Here is a 12168-nt window from a genome sequence, read left to right on the forward strand (position 1 = left end):
CCGGTAGCCGCGCCCTTAGAAGGCCTTGGCCAGTAGGTGGGCCCTACAAGAGGAGATGACCATTAGCCACTCCTCTGTCAGGTGCTGCCACACCCCCACTACAAGACAACTTCCAGGAGGAAGGTCCCAGCCTTGAGGACTGCTGGAGAGGCCCCGTAGCAGCACCTGGGCTCTTCTCCTTGCAGCTGGTCCCTGAGGTGCCCCACCTGATGGATTAGACCCAGGCACCACCATAGACACCTTAACTCACCTCCATTCAGACACTGGGATTCATCTTGGCCCAAAGAAACTCCTACAAATTTTCAGTGATATCTATTGGGCCCCAAACCCCTCCCAACTCGCTAAGCGAGTCGTCCAAACATGCCAAGCCTATGCCCTGGGTAAAGACACCACCAGGATACCGGGCCCGTCTGGTAGCATCCTAGCCAGCAAGCCCTGGCAGCTGCTGTCAGTACATGTCGTAGGACCTCTCCCACCCAAATCCGGCTACAAATACATAATAACGTTCGTGGACACCTACTCCAAGTTCCTGATTGCCTGTCTGGCAAAAGAACATCACGCCCTTGCTGTCACAGATGCACTAACTCGCCATGTATTTCCCTACTTTGGCATTCCCCAGGCATTCCACTCTGACAATGCCCCAGAGTTTACAAGCAAGGTCTGGGCTGAACTATCCATCCTTTTCAGCTACAAAATCTCCCACTCCTCACCATATTGGCTACATGGAAATGGCATCTGCGAACGGAGTCACTGCACCCTACTCATCCAGGTGCAGACCAGAATTCAAGAAACCCAAAATGACGATTGGCCGGCATATTTCAAGATTGTGCAATGGGGCATTAACTCCTGCTTCCGCGAAGATGGCATCACACCACATGAGTGAGCATTCGGCAAGGCACCCCTACTCCTACCCCTCCGCCACCACTTGGAATCACCTTCCAACCCCCCCCTCCTCCGACCCCCTTCACCACCTCAAGCATAAACTCCATCACCTCGAAAACACCCAAGATCTAAAACCCAACACCTCTGCAACTAACCCCTACAAACCAGGTGAATCTGTCATGGTAGCCACACTACCTACACCAAATTAACTAGCTCCACACTACGCCAGCCCCTACACGATTGTAAATGTTCCCAACCCATACCAAGTCACAATTCAGTATCATAACACCACACACCTACTGGAACCGCCACGTGCATCGCTTTCACGCACCTCCAACACCACCACTTCTCCACCCTCACCTGCCTAGTGCACGCCCCACTCCCCCACCCAACCCCAGTGACTCATACTCCTCCTAGCTCTCCCCTTCCCTATCCTCGCCCAGCTCCTTCATCACCATCACTACCCCTACTTCGGACCCCTCCCCTTCCCCCACACCCCCAGCTCACCACTAATGACCTCATCGCACTCCTCCTCCACCATGCCGCCACCACCAAGCCCGACACCATGCGGCCATCTGATGCCCTCACGCCCATCACCGCCACTCACTCCTCATTCCACATCATCCACTGCTCCCACTAGTCTCCCTGACTCCCTGTTCCCCACCCCCACCCCCTCACCACCACCTACAGCCATAATTTCAGCAACCCACCCACCAGACACCCACTCCACCCACAGGCTGCCCCCAGCCATGTCGCCTCCTACACCCGACACCGCTGCTCCTCCATCATCTTCCCAGCCCACCCCCTCATGCCCATCACCATCACCAGCCCACTGAATCACAGCCCCCCCCGTCAGCATGCTGCTACACACCCCTCACTTCCAACACCAGTACAGTACTTACCACCACCTGGACTAGATCGGGCCTCCTATCCCGCTCACCATCCAGATATGCCCAAACGCCCTCCCCACCTTCCACCCCAACCCCTAATACCTTCCCCTTCACCCTCAAAATCCAACATACCACATGGAACATCCCAGTGACCCACCCCACTAAGTCGCTTAGGGCGACCCCTCCATGACCTCTTAAAAGCAAGGCCACCTCACCTATCTCCAGTCTGCAGCCAGACACCACACATCACATCCCACATTCCCTGCCACCCGAGATGAAAATCAAGCAAGTCATCTGGACTCCAGCTGGAGGACGGAAACGACACCTCAAAGGCATGACCCAACTCCTCCACCTTCTTCAGCAGATGCACCTACCATCAATGCTTACCATTGTGCATTGCCCACACCAGCAGCCAAACCAGCCCACACTCCACTGGACATATCTGCTCCGCCACCTCACGCCCTCCCATTGCACCCCCACCATTGATGTTTACCATCTCCAGTCACGGGGACGTGACCTCCACCCCCGCAAGGGTGGTGAAATACCCACCGGGTGGAGTGATCCCAACACCATTACCCCAGGAGGAGGACATGAGGAGTTAGCCAACACCCCAAGAGGAGGCAATGGGGAGATACACCAGTGTTCCACGCCACAGGGACATAAATCCTCCGTGACCCGACACCCCTCTTCCACACAGCCAGACCACCAGGAATTACTTCGATTGAGTGCATTACCCTCTGACAGAGAGAGCACTTGCCAGAATCGGGGTGGGACTTGCCCTAGGAAAGTCCCAAGTAGGCCCTCAGATGCAGAGTCCACCGGACCTGCCTTCACAAGAGGGAGAGCCACAACCAGTGCTCACAGTCCTACTTCACCCCAGGGGAGCAGCGGCGCAGTAGCATCCACTGGATCTACTGTAGGAGGAGCATCCACCAGATCCCCTCCTTCTGCCACCCACCTCCAGGAGCAGGCGTCTCGGACCGTCACCTCGACGACATTTGCCTGCGCTCCCCAGAAGGGTGGTAATATCCACCGGATCTGTCACCAGGAGAGAGACCACCGGTCGTCCCCCAGCTGCACTTTCCCCCGACAGCAGGAGGACAGCAGAGTCCACCGGACCTGCTGCAGAAGACAGAAGACCGCCGGGACTTCTCCTGTTGTCCCCAGGACCAGTGGTCCCCCGCCAGCATCCCCTGGACCTGTCAGCCCGAGGGAGTATCCACCGGATCTCCCTCGACCACTACCCCGGGAGGGAGCCTGGGCAGTGTCCCCCAGATTTGTCATGCAGAAGGAGTGTCTTCCAGACCCCTTTCATCTGCCCCAGCATGGATTTTCAGCAGGGGCCATCAGGCCCACCAGGCTGAGGAACAGGACACTGGTCGTTCCTCCTCTGTGACTCCGGAGGCGCCCTACAAAGGCGCCGACTCTGGCTCAGCCCGCCCCTCCTATGGCCAAGTGAGACGCCCCTCCTGCCTCCCCTCCTTCATGGAGAGTGGAGACTGCTCCCCCACAGAACCCTTGTCAGAGAGTACCTGGGATGAGACCACCCCAAGGCCAGGCATCCTGTCTCTGCAGCTCAGCCCCCGACGTCCTCAGCAGCTGACAGACTCCCCCAGGGCGAGCGGCCACAGTCCACCCTTGATGGCCTCCTCCTCCAGCCAAGACCACAGCCCCTGGACAACAGTGGGCACCCTGCAGTGCAGCCCCTGATGCCCCCAGCAGCTGATGGACTTCCCCAGGGCGGGCAGCCGCAGCCAACCCCTAACGGTCTCCTCCTCCAGGTGAGACTGCGGCTCCAGGACAATGAAGGGCGCCCGGCGGCTGGCCTCAGGCTTGGACCTGCCCAGGTCCACCCCCAGGACTCCCACCTCAGCCAGGGGCAGGCACCATGCCAAGTGCCTTCTAGCCCTGTTCGGCCCTAGCCCAGAGGGCAACCTCACTCCCACGGTCCCTACCAGGAAAGGGCCGCCCATCACTCTACTCTTCAGCTCTACCCAGACCCCAGACCACGCCGTAGGAGACTCGCACCTGGAACACACCCCGGATGGCCCTCTTTCCACACCGGGCCAACACCTGCAGCTACCTGTGCTGTAGCCCTGGGCGCGCCCTTTGCACCCACCGACGACCAGCCTACACTGCAAGCTCCAATGCTACAGCCCCTGAGTGTGAACCCCTTCCCCTCACCTAGAGTGTCGCATTCCTGTGTGTCCTAAAATTGTACCAAACCCCCGCGTGATTCCGCTGAGTGCATTCCCTTGTGTGTCCCCCCCCACCTTTTTGTGCGTGACACCCCCTCGGCCCATAGGTTTTACCCACACTCCCCTGTGTAATGCCTCTGACCCCTCACATGTGCATCGCAACCCCTATGCCTTACAAATGGTGACATACAGTGGCCTAGTGCAGTGGAATATCCACCCAGAGATCCACATAGGTCCATGTAACATATTCGTGCGATACATCGGATCAAGAATACATTTCATTGCATCAAAACCATCACTGGGTTGTCGAGCGTGTTGTTCCCTCCCTGTGCAATACATACATGACCTGACTCTGTGTTCTATGCATTGTAGTACATAGTGTTTTGTGTTATATTGCGTTTGTACCACATAGGTGTATTATATTGTGATATACAGTGTCTTGTGTTATATTGCATTCATACCACATGTGTGTTGTATTGTGATATACCGTGTCGTGTGTCATATTGCGTTCATGCCCCTATGTGCCTTGTATTGTGATATAAATCGTGTCGTGTGTCATATCGTGTTCAGGTCACCTGTGTACTGTATTGTGATATATAATGTAGTTGTGTTTTATATTGTATTATGTCATATACTGTACCTGTATTTTATTTAAGATTGTCCACGTACTTGTGTGTGAACCGCTGTACTCTGTTTTTAAGGTAATATACGTGTAGATCTGGTTAGCCTGTGTTTGAGCCCTATTCCTTGTCTGTATACCCTAGCCCGGTCCATAAAAAAGAACCCAAGGCCCGCACCGTATCTGAACCCAAGGAGTTGGGCGCAGAATACGCTGCATAACAAAGCCTGTGTGTGTGTGTGTGTGTGTGTGTGTGTGTGTGTGTGTGTGTGTTCTTACCTAATTGTTCTTACCTAATTGTTCTTACCTAATTGTATCTTTACAGGAATGAGTCAAGCTCGTACTGTCCCGTGTCTTAAACCATATTTATCGTACATATCCTTAAATGTGTGAATTGTTTTGGCACACACTATTTCATTCGGTAGTGCATTCCATTGATCAATTGCTCTGTTTGGGAAACTGAATTTCCCTACGTCTTTATCACCTCTCTTCTTATGCAGTTTTTTGCAGTGTCCTCTTGCTGATGCTTCTCCATATGTTAAGTAATCATTTATGTCTATTTTCTCCTTTCCTGATATGCATTTATATAGCATTATCATGTCACCTCTTTTCCTTCTCTCTTGTAGTGTTGGTAGATTCAGTTTATTTAGTCTTTCTTCGTAGCTTAGGTCCCTTAAGCTTGGTATCCATCTTGTAGCGGCCCTTTGAATTTTTTCAGTCTTGTCTATATGCTTTTTGAGATGAGGACTCCAGACTACTGATGCATATTCCAGGGTTGGTCTAATGAATGATGTTATTATCCTTCTTAGCATGTCTTCATTTATGTATGTGAATGCTATTCTCATATTTGCAAGCAGTGTATAGGCTACATGTTCCGCACCTTCTCGCTGATGTGGTCAGCCGGAGATAGTCTGTTATTGATAATCACACCTAGGTCTTTCTCTCTTTCTGATGTGTATAGGGTTTTATATCCTAACTTATAATCCCAATCAGATCTTTTTCCACTTTTACCAAACTTGATTACATGACACTTGTCCACACTGAATTCCATTTGCCATGTACTACTCCATTCATGAAGTTTATTTAATTCTTCTTGTAGCTCTTTACAAGAGTCTGTGTTAGTAATTCTCCTTTGTATTTTTGCATCATCTGCAAACATATTCAGATAGCTCTCATTTCCAGTGTTACTGTTTATATCATTTATATACACTAAAAACATGATTGGTGCCAGCACTGAACCCTGTGGTACTCCACTAGTCACTTCTTTCCATGATGAGTAGTTTCCTCTTAGTACTGTCCTCATTTCTCTTTTTATGAGAAAGTCTTGCATCCAACAAAGCAGTTTGCCTCGAATTCCTCCTTGATGGTACAGTTTCCATAAAAGTCTTTGGTGTGGTACTGTGTCAAAAGCTTTCTTGAAATCTAAATAGATACTGTCCACCCATCCTTCCCTTTCCTGTATTGTGTTTGTTACTCTGTCATAGTAGCTCAACAGATTAGTAACACATGATTTTCCTTTTCTGAAACCAAACTGTCTTTCTGTTATCATACTGTGTTCTTCTAGATGATTTACCCAAGCTTTTCTTATAAGTTTTTCTAATACCTTGCTTACAGCACTGGTCAGTGATACTGGTCGGTAGTTGAGTGGATTTTGTCTATTTCCTTTCTTGAATAAGGGGACAATATTTGCTTTTTTCCAAATATCAGGTAGTTCACCTTGACTCAAGGGTTTCTTGAAAATTAAAAATAATGGTTTACTTAACTCCTTTGCACATTCTCGTAATACCCAACATGAAATTTCATCAGGACCACTTGCTTTTCCTCTGTCTAATCTTCTTAACTCCTCCTGTATTACTTTTTCTGCTATTTGTATATCTGGTAGTATGTGTGGACATGCGTGTTCCACATAGTCCCTCTCAAAATTTTTTTCTTCTGTAAAAACTAATTGGAAATTCTTATTTAGTGCTTCACAAATATCTTTCTCTTGTGTATAAGTGATTCCCTCATCCGTAATGGATTGTATTATATCTTTTACTTTAGTTTTGCTTCTGATATAGCTGTAAAACAGCTTTGGTTGATCACTACTTTTATTTATTATATCCTCCTCAAACTGTTTTAGGGCTTCCCTCCTTATTCTTGTATAGTCGTTTCTTGCCTGTTTGTAATTATTATACGCCCTTTCACTATTGTGTCTTCTGTATCTATTCCACAACAAATCTCTTCTTTCTTTTGATTTTTTACATTCTGTATTGAACCATTTCTGTATTTTCTTATCTGCTTCTTTGTGCTGTGGGATGTAGTTCTGGACTCCTATTTCATAAAATTCACAAAAATTTTTATATACAGCATTTAAATCTTGTCCTCTAAGCTCATTTTCCCAATCAACTTCTAAGAAATACTTCTTTAGGTCTTGATAATTTCCCTTTTTATAGTTTAGGCTCTTTTTGTAACTATCATTGCTGTTTACTATGTCATATGCTATCCTGAAATTATAATTTAGTACTGCATGATCGCTTTTGCCGAGTGGAGGGTGATATATTAAACTGTCAATATCATTTTCCTGCCTTGTAAATATTAGATCTAGCACTGAAGGTAGCCAACATCAAGTCCTCTTTTTCTGGTGGTTTCCCTCACATGTTGCGTTAAGAAAAACTCTTGTACGAGTTTGTGTGTGTGTGTGTGTGTGTGTGTGTGTGTGTGTGTGTGTGTGTAACACTTCACCCTTGGTGCACCGCCAGTTTCAGAGACTGCTTCATGGGTCTGAGTGTGAATTAATTAAGGTTTCACACACACACACACACACACACACACACACACACACTGGCAGGGTGCAAAAATAGACAAATATCTCGCACTCCCATAACCTCAGTCATTCAATCCAATTTCATTATTACTACCAACCATGGCACAAACTGTACGTCTATATATTGCACTCATAATAAAGTGAGAATTATGAATCACGGCATGGTGATGTATGATTATATAAATTCTATTTTCTTGGGGGAATCAACAAGATATATGTGCATTGCTATATGGTTACAGCCACGACAGTATAATGAACTAGAATGGCGTTACTTCGGTCAATAAATTATTTGGCTACTACAACAGTGCATATGTACTTGGTGAAATACCCACCCCAACGGGAGACCCCGGTAGGGTGTCGCAACACCCACCCTAGGGGGAGACCATAGGGAGGCGCATAGGGCGCGTGTAAGGCCCAGGAGAGAAGGGCCTATGTCCCCCACGACCTTGCGCCCCTCTTCCCCTCAACAAGACCAAGAGCAGGAACGCCACCCCGGCAGACTACTCAACAGCCAGGCCAGCCCTTGCCAGGATCGGGGTGGGACTTGTATCCATACAGTCCCAGGCAGCACCACAATGACGGCCATTGTCCATGTCGGGAAGGAAGAGACAGCCAATGTACACTTTTCTGCAGCTACCCCCTGCAGGACCGCGATGACGGCCACCGTCCACACCGGGAAGGGGAGAATGGCCACCATACATCTCCCGGCTCTGGCCCCAGAGAAGGGCAGAACCGCAGTGATGGCCACCATCTGCACTGGGAAGGAAGGGACAGCCACCATACACCCTTCATCTGCCACCTCCTCAGGGAGCAGGACTATGGTGACGGCCACCGTCCACACCAGAAAAGAGCGGATGGCCACTGTATGCCTTTTGTCTGCCGTCTCAGGGGCAAGTGGAACCAAGGCAACGGCCACCATCCACGTCAGGAAGGAGGGAACAGCAACCATACGTCCCTCGTCCACTGTCCTTGTGATTACCCCTGAGGAGGAAGTCCCTTGCTCGCTTCACCACCCACCCAGAGGCTGAGCGGGACACCCTTCTCTCTCTCCCCACAGATGCAGTTCCCAGGAGGAGTTGCAGCTGGAGGAGCTCTGGTGAGGTCCTGTCGTGAGCCTGGGAGTCAGTGCCCTGCAGGCAGTGCCTGAGCGATGCCTCCCGTTGTTGGACTCCACAGGGAAGGGATGCCACAGGAAGCTCCTGACAGCGACTTGACCCAGGAGAGGCCGCAGCCCCCAGACACCCAGGGGCATCCCCAGGACTCTGGGGCGTGACCTTCCCAGCCCTGCCAGCAGGCAGTCCTTCTCCAGGAGTAGGCGGAGGCAAGCCCGCCTGCTCTCCCTGTTTGGCCCCAGTCCAGAGGGCGGCCGTCCCCACAGAGGCCTCACTAGGGAAGGGCCTCCCTCCACGCCGACCAGCAGCCCACTCTGGACGACCCAGCCCCCGGCACTAGTCCCGTGCCTCCTGTGGGAGGGCAAACCTTATGAGCTCCCTCCCACACCCAGGCGACACCTGTAAGCAGCCCAAAACCACAGCAGCCCAGGCCAGAGTCAACTAGTCCTATTGTGTCCCCTAACCTGACCAGTGTATAATATTAATATTATAATCTGTTCTTGAAATACCCGACGTGGCAACCGGGGGCACCATGACACCCCCAGGAGGCAACTATGGAGGGGTGTGTAGGGTGCGCACGCAGTCCGTATGATATGGGCTTATGTCCCATATGGCCACAAGCCCCTATTCCATGGAGAGCGCCTGGCACAAGCATCTCAGTCTGGGTGCATTACCCTCCAGTTAAGCCAGCCTTCACCAGGATTGGGGTGGAACTGAAAACCCAGCTCCTGGCTGCACCCCAGTGATGGCCTGTAGCCACACAAATAAAGAGACGGTCTGTAGCTGCTCAAATACAGTGATGGCCTGTAGCTCTGCATATAAAGTGATGGCCAGCAGCCACACCATAACGCAACAACCTGTAGCCACAACTATAAAGGGAGGGCCTGTAGCCACTCCAAGTGCTGCCCACCCCACCTGCAGAACCAGTGACGGCCTGCAGCCACATCTGGGGAGAGAATGGTACGCCCCCCTCTCCTTCTACTGTAACTTTGAGGAGCACGACACCAGTGACGGCCTGTAGCCGCACCAGTAGTCGGGCAATGAACTTTAGCTGCACCAGTAGTCAGGCGATGGCCTGTAGCCACTCATTGCCTACACGTCACTCCTCATACGGGACACTGGTGAAGGCCTGTAGCCGCACCTGTGGACAAGTGACGGCCAGTAGACGCACTCCGTCCACGGTCCCATCAGGAAATTGGGCCCTGGTGACAGCCAGAAGCCACACTGACAGGGAAAGGGACGGCCTGTAGCTGCCCTCCTCCTGTTGCCCACAGGACCTCGGCAACAGCCAATAGCCGCGCCAAGGAGAGACACCTTCAAAGTCTCTCACCCGCTGTGACTTTGCAATGTGAGGGCGATCCTTGCTCAGCCCGCCCCTCCCGTGATAGAGCGAGCCGTGCCTCTATCTCTCCAATCCGAGGCAGCCCACAGAGGGAGAACTTCAGCCTAGAGGACTGGTGGAGTGGCCCTGTGTTGTCTCTGGGGGTTTACGTCCTCAGCCAGCACCAGATAGAAAGCAGACCCTGATGGACTTCTGCCAAAGGTGACGCCACAGTCCGACCCTGATGGAGGTGCAACGGAAGAGAGACTGCAGGCAACGGACCCTCGACAGCTCCCCCAGTACCCCTCCCAGTCCCAGGCAATGACGATACCCTTCCCCAACCCAGTGCAGACAGGAGCGCCTACAGGGGTTGTTCGGCTCCAGCCCAATGGGCCAGACTCCCGTGCCCAGCCCCACCAGTGAGGGGGCCCTTTACTATGCCCGACCCCAGTCCATGATGGGCGACACACCTGTGTGGGTAGTCCCGTGGCCTCTGGTGAAGACACCAGAGGAGACCCCACCTACATGTGGCCAACACCTGTGAGTCCCCAGGCCACCTCTGCCCGGCCCAAGCCCTCGACGATCTCCCACCAAACTATGACTGTGATATAAAAACTGAACATAGTGCCCGGGTAGTAAGTAGTGGAAATAGTGAGTGATAAAGACAGTGTTCCAATTATAAATACACAGACTCCGTATACCTGTCTATTCAGAACATCAGAAATGCTACTCCACCATTACTTAGTGTAAAGCGGAACACTGTCACCTATCCTGTGAGATACATGCAGCCCTAGACTGAAACTATGTATAACTCCGAGCCAAGTGTTTACAGTGTCTGTCCTATATCCTCGCGACTGTGAGTATCCTGCTAGATACACGTAATACACCTGCCAGTCCAAGTCCTGTATAACACTCCTTGACATTGTATAAAGTACTGTGTGTCTTGTCTGTATTGTAAGGAAGGATATAGTAATATACTTGTAAAGTAGCTGCCCAGAGTTTTTATACCCTGTTCCTCTTGTGGTGTATCCTAGTTCCGGTCTGAATAAAGAACCCGGCTATATCATAGGTGTTCTTGGGATGGGAAGCTGCCCTAAAAACACCTAGCACAACACTGTTGGCCAGCAGAGGTTCTTGACCCGGGCAGAATACAGAGAGGAGCATATCAGGGACAACAGCAAATTGGCAACAAAACCGCATGTACAATGACCTAAGTTCCACCAAGAGCAATACGACATCCACATGTACCTATCCATAGTCAAACCGTTGCTAGACATCGGATTTGAGGATGACAGGCAAAAAATAGCAGTCACCCTACCACTCCTGGGCAAAGCAGTGGCCAGCATCACACCCAAAGTTGTCTCCGAACTGACATGGGCAAATTTCACTAAAATAGTAGTAGAAGCCATCACACCTTCTCTGGATAGAGTGGTGGCACTGTCCCAACTGGATGGTTTTTAACCTATGACGGGATCCTGGATGACACTCTTATCCAGGCCAGGCGACTCATCACTGCCGCATACGCAGAAACAGATGTACTAACCCGGACACAACGTACATTCAATACACTGCTCAGAGTTCTCCCCAGTATGGTCAAGGAGCACTTCACCATACACGACCCTTCGGGAGATCTAGACAAGGACATCCAGCTGATACAACGACTCTTAACCTCTCACTCCATCCCTCAACAAATCAATGTGGTTAGCAAATTCCCCACGAAAAACCCGGCACCACGCAAGCCACGACCATCGCCAACCCACACCAGCCCTATACCAGCATCCAACCTGCCCAGGGCACACCCCACCAACAAATGTCCTAGCCACAAGGAAAATCAAAATCTAATCTCAATCAACCCCTGAGAATTCTCTGTGTGCAACCACTGATGTCCACTCCACGACATCCGTAAACTACTGAAAGCTGCACAGTGCAGGCTAACCACCCCCAGCCGACGCAAAGTATGATCCCCGGAAAACGAGGGCACCGAGGATGAAAACGCACCAGCCAGAGACACCGACCCTGGGGAAGCAGCCTGAGGAGGATGAGATCCCACAACAGCTGGATTTCTTAGGCCCGCCCCCGCACTTCCCCATGGTGGCAGGGGCCACCTCTCAGAAATATCGCCCTTCAGTCTACGATAAGATGAGGCTGAACGGGCTGGTTGACACGGGAGCAGCCAGGTCTTGCCTTTACAGTCATTTCTACTCCCGTCATAAGTCGGCTTTTGGCCCACATCTCCCTATGACAACCCAACTCGTAGACGCAGGGGACGGCCCCCTACCCATCCATGGGAAATCCCAGGTCCTATGCACCGACACCCACCAGCAAGTTTCTACACAACACAAA

The sequence above is a fragment of the Coenobita brevimanus genome, chromosome 71 (assembly GCF_032717465.1).
Source record: "Coenobita brevimanus isolate Jiangsu-jjx chromosome 71, ASM3271746v2, whole genome shotgun sequence".
In the NCBI taxonomy this organism is placed as follows: Eukaryota; Metazoa; Arthropoda; class Malacostraca; order Decapoda; family Coenobitidae; genus Coenobita; species Coenobita brevimanus.